General features: G+C 39.9%; 1 long non-coding RNA gene across 1 annotated transcript; it reads right to left on the bottom strand.

Moving 5' to 3' along the window:
- Nucleotides 1-2,027: 2,027 nt before the first annotated feature.
- On the bottom strand, nt 2,028-4,855 carry LOC119322163. Its single transcript, XR_005155451.1, has 4 exons — nt 4,739-4,855; nt 3,860-4,062; nt 2,741-2,865; nt 2,028-2,178 (listed from the first exon to the last, which is right to left on the bottom strand). It is a non-coding gene; the product is annotated as an uncharacterized LOC119322163 (long non-coding RNA).
- Between the last annotated feature and the right edge of the window lie 820 nt (nt 4,856-5,675).

Here is a 5,675-nt window from a genome sequence, read left to right as displayed (position 1 = left end):
TCGTCCATGGCGGACACCACGCCCGACAGGTGTTCGATCAAATGCCATTGAGCTTATTTTCGAACGTCATGTCGTTTTATTAGAGTACGAAGGATGACAGGGTACTCGAGCATGGAGGATGAGTTTTTGTGCGATGCATGGTCGAACGTATCCTCGGATTTCATTGGCAGGAGCAAAGGGGGCTCTTCTGGCAGCGCGTTCATGATTCGTTTCACGCACGAAAGCACAATGTGCCATATGACATGAACATCATCCAACAACACAATGTGAGGTGGTTGTTGTATCTATGGTACGCCATCTAGACCACCGTCATCAAGTTCTGTCATGTGGTTGGTCGGCTGGAGGCAAGGTTGCCATTGCACGCGGCAGTGAAGGAGATCGTAAGTTTAGCTTCTTCTTCTTGGTCAACTTGTGCGCTGAATCATTCATTTATTCAATGTTGCTCTACACATTGTGTATCCCGTACGCACTATCATGATGTACCACAAGATAGAGGGACGGCCATTTACGCACATACACTCTTGGATGAAGTTGAATGGATAGTATGTGTGGGACAACATGATCTGTTCATGAAAAACTTGTTGAACAGCCGGTTAATCTCGTTGAATTTGAACTATTGTTGTACCAGACTTATTTGCATGCTATGTACACATAATTTGTGCTATTCTCTATCCGAACTTTAATAAATCCATCGTGTTTGTATGAATTCCATCAGGTTAGTTGAAATAGTGTTTGAAATGTATGCGAGCAGCGTTGGATGGTTGATAACCCACAAGTATAGGGGATCACAACAGTTTTCGAGGATAGAGTATTCAACCCAAATTTATTGATTCGACACAAGGGAAGCCAAAGAATATTCTCAAGTATTAGCAGCTGAGTTGTCAATTCAACCACACCTGGAAACTTAATATCTGCAGCAAAGTGTTTAGTAGCAAAGTAATATGATAGTAGTGGTAACAGTAGCAAAATTAATCTTTTTGGTATTTTGTAGTGATTGTAACAATAGCAACGGGAAATTAAATAAGCGAAGAACAATATATAGAAAGCTCGTAGGCAATGGATCGGTGATAGAGAATTATGTCGGATGCGGTTCATCATGTAACAGTCATAACCTAGGGTGACACAGAACTAGCTCCAATTCATCAATGTAATGTAGGCATGTATTCCGAATATAGTCATACGTGCTTATGGAAAAGAACTTGCATGACATCTTTTGTCCTACCCTCTCGTGGCAGCGGGGTCCTAGCGAAAACTAAGGGATATTAAGGCCTCCTTTTAATAGAGTACCAGACCAAACATTAACACATAGTGAATACATGAACTCCTCAAACTACGGTCATCACCGGGAGTCACTACAAGAAATATGTCAACTTATGACCTTGACTATTGGTCACTGAAAGGTCATTGTTTTTCATTTGCGACCATTTTGTGACCAAAAACAGAAGGTCAAAAGATGGCGGTCGTAAACTGAAATTAACGACCTTCTCTGTGAGAAGGTCGTAGACGTTTACGATCAAAATATGCCTACTGGTTTGTTTTGGTCACTAGCAACCTCCCCAGGCCACGTAGGCATCCAGCGTGGCAAGCTGATGTGGCACAAGATTCAGCCCGGTCCAATTCGGTTTTCTACATGGGCCTAGCCCAACAATTCGGCCTTTTACTGTATATTTTCTCTAGCTACATGGGCCTGGCCCAACAATTTAGCCTTTTTATTTTCTAGGCATGGCCTTTTGCGGTCCATTTCATTTTTATTTTTGAGGGTTTTTTCTGGTCCAGTTTTTAGATGGGTCCCAATTGTCAGATTTTTCCTGGCAGTGGATCCACATCGCTTTTTAAGCAGTATATATCAAACAGAAAGAAGAAAAGAATATGAAGATCTTCAAATAACAACCAAAATAGGTTTATTACAATATATTCTGTACAGAACAAAACATGTGAAACTCCATACACTCGTTCACATCACAACAACCAGTTTAACCTACAAATATTGCATGCCCAGGAACTTAAAACTTCACGTGCATAACCATACAATATTCCACACAATCACAAATATTGCCATTGAAAAATAAAATGCTCTGCCAAGTTAAAGCTAGCTACTCTTGGATACCACGGAACATGCTCTTCAACATAGGAAGAAGTCATCAACGGTGTTCTATCAACAACACAAGCTCCATTCACCTACATGAACAGAATGGAATATCAAGTACTTGCATCGTTCAAGGAGATTACAACCAATATATATATATATATATATATATATATATATATATATATATATATATATATATATGTAGAAGCAGATTAGGAAATATGATGGAGCAATCGGACAACAAATACATTAAGTAAACAGCCCAACTGATGAGTGATGACGACAAGCAAAGAGTATAAACCCAGGTTTGGACATAAATAGTGTCAACTCAAGCAGAACATAATAATGCAGTAAACTCAAGCAGAACATAATTAAGCACGATGAAAGGGACCATCTAATTAAATTCCATTCTCATCTTCTTCAGTAAGGACATGCAAAACATCCCAGCATATCTCAATTCGATGAATTATTCCAGCAATAACCAAATTAGAAACATCCTTCGTTGTTCCATTTAACCATACTACAAGACTGTAGAAGAATCACTCTTGGTGAATCAAATCATAACAAATCCAGCAACAGATACAAGAGGCACATCAGGCCTAGCCATTTTTGTTTCAGTAATTTAGAAAGAGGGGCGATGGGGCACATAACCTTGAGGCCCTGTTATGGGGTTGTGTTTGATGAAGGTTGCCCTTTGGGGCGGCAGCTGCAGCTCCGCCAGATGCAGCAGCAGCACCTCCAACCGGCACGAAAGCGGCGACAGCACAAATGGTCACCTGTGTGACATTTCAGATCATCATTACAGAATTTTATTTATTTATTCAAGACACAAGCAACAAAGATAGTGTCTACCTTCGCATATAGAACTGAGCATAGATTTACAGCACATCAATGATTCAAGTAGTTCAAGACTTAATTACTTTTTCAACATCAGGGTAAGAGATATGGAACAGAAATGCACAAATGGTGCCTATTGAGTGAGAGCAAGCAATATAAAGGGGCACAACTATGTGAAACTGTTATCAGCATTGTTTCAAAGTTTACTGTGGCATATTTTTCATGATCAGTATGACTTCTTATAAATAATAACTAATAGTATTGCTGCTAGATGAGCTGCTTATACATAACGATAAGTCAAATTTATAGTGCCATCTCGGGAATAAGACAAAGCAAAATTTATAAATCTATAGCATCACACATGAGGTCTAAATTTATACTATGTTCCTTTAGAAGCAAGAGTTGGTTCATGTCTAGCTTGTATTGCAGATAACTAGTACATTTTCACACACAAAATAGGAGCGACATATGTTTTAATGGTCAACTCTGGTGTTTGCAGTATATATTCACAGCATGTAGATTTTCAGGTTTCAAAATTCAGACTATAAATTTATTATTTTAATTGTAAGCTTCATAAGTCATATTTAAATAAAAAATTGCCATCTCATATCTTTTCTGAATTTCCAGTTTTGAATTTGACGGGCTTAAATCACCAATAAAGCTCATTTGGATAATCCAATGAGCTTCAGCCTTCAGCAAGCATTCTTTGAACCACCTCCGAATATCTACATTTCTGCTCAAATTGATTTCAGACGAACTTCCAGTGAAATTTCGAATTCAGTTATTGTGTGTGTTTGCTTATTGACTTCAGAATCAGGGTTACAAATCTAATGCCAGATCAGCATCTGAGGCATGCTCAGTTTTTAGAATCCAAAGGAACCGATCATCCAAGGAAATGACACGCAGACAGCTCAACAAGTTAACATATTTTACCTTTGAGATTCTCCTGAAGCCATTTGGAGTTCTTTGGGCAGATATGACTGTCCCACCACCATGAGTACTTGCGCTTGGCATCGGTCGGTGATGTCGTTGCCATTACGGCAACAAACTAAACAACAGAGGATGTTCTGTGATCCCACAGGCAGAGAAGGATGCCATCAACAAGAACCAATCACAGTCTAACACCAGCCAGTTACCTGCAAAACAAATACCCTCAGATTGTTAAGTATCCTTAGCATGCAGTGGCTAATCCTCCTAGTGATGAATTAGTTTCTTGATTATTAAAGCAGCTTTGAACTGAACATATGAGTTGAGTTGATGAACAAAGCGGCACATAGTAAATGATGAACTGGAAACAACAGAAATGCACAAATCTCCAAAGACAATTACCCCGTAGGTGCCAATCACAAAGCTGCAGAGCATGCAACACAAACTCAGTAGAGAATAAATTGTAGCATCAGCCAAGGAAAGAAGGGCAGAAAGGACATTTATCCAAAGTGAAAGCAGAAAAAAACAATACCATGTGCAGGCTTTTTCCTCCACAAATTCAGGAGATCATTAAACTCTAGCTCACACCACCAGTGGCTCAAAAATCCTACTGAACTATAGCGAACCAAAAAAATACAGGGAATAATGAGAAAGGGAGGTTGCTTGCAGAGGCGGGAATGAATGGAGCATCAAAGAAGAATGATAGAGAAAAGGAAGGGTGGGAAAGAAACTCTGGTGTTTGCAGTATATATTCACAGACTTGTGGTACTCAAACTCATGCAATTAGCAAAAAACTAATAGGTTCAGCGAGATTCAAAGTCAATTCAAGCAGGGTTATCAGCAAGAAACTGACAGACAGGTTCAAAACCATGACTAAACACCCACATGCTTCAAGCCAGAGTAGTTGTAGACGAGCTCCGAGTGCAGGGTCCTCATGGCCAGCGACTCCCTCGACTTGAAGAGCAGCGCCTTGTGCGCTGCCGCGAGAACTGGGAACATGCCCGACACCTGAAATTGCATCAACTTAACTAATGGGTATCCTCAATTGCAGCAATTGGTGTGATTTTGTATAAATAGTAGAGTGCGGCGCAGTACCAGCGATGCGTTGAGGAATGCAGCTTCCGGCTCCAGCTTCCCCGACTGCATCAGGTCGAGGAGCTCCCTGCATTCATCCAGCATCATCAGTAATAGTGAGCCAGCCAAGAACTCTGTAATTGCATGCCAAAATCACTACCCAACCAATCCAATTCATCGTTGCCAGTTCAGTGCTACCCACCGATTAATTTAAGATCAGTACCATCAGAACATAATTAAGTTGATTTGTTAAGGTACAGCAGAACCAGTTGTAGTACTGCATTAAATCAAATTATCCCCTACGAATTTAAAGGAAGGAACATTTTGGGCCTTTAAAACATCAGGAAGGACTAGTACTTGGTGTCTACAGAATCCAATTGAAACTCCCTCGAGTACATTAAACTCCTACAATAAAGACAAATATCCATTCGAATCCAGTCCAACATGAGACATGATCTACAGCAGCAACAGTTGTACTCCTACAATAAATAAAATTATTCCCTATAAATTTCAAGCAAGGCACATTTCGGGACTTCAAAACAACAAAGAGGACTGGCACTGGCGTGTTAAAGGTCCAGCAAGTAACATCGATCCACACATCCAAGATATCATTGCTAATACAGTATATTAGTAAAGTACCACTGATTCACTAATTAGACATCAAATCGAGATTAGCAACACACCCAACGCATCATTGTTGATACTCCAGTAGTACCACAGTACCGCTCAACGATGGATCAATTAAGGA

Source organism: Triticum dicoccoides, chromosome 1A (assembly GCF_002162155.2).
Source record: "Triticum dicoccoides isolate Atlit2015 ecotype Zavitan chromosome 1A, WEW_v2.0, whole genome shotgun sequence".
In the NCBI taxonomy this organism is placed as follows: Eukaryota; Viridiplantae; Streptophyta; class Magnoliopsida; order Poales; family Poaceae; genus Triticum; species Triticum dicoccoides.
The sequence above is the reverse complement of the archived record's forward strand: the minus strand, read 5'-3'. Positions and strand labels throughout refer to the sequence as shown.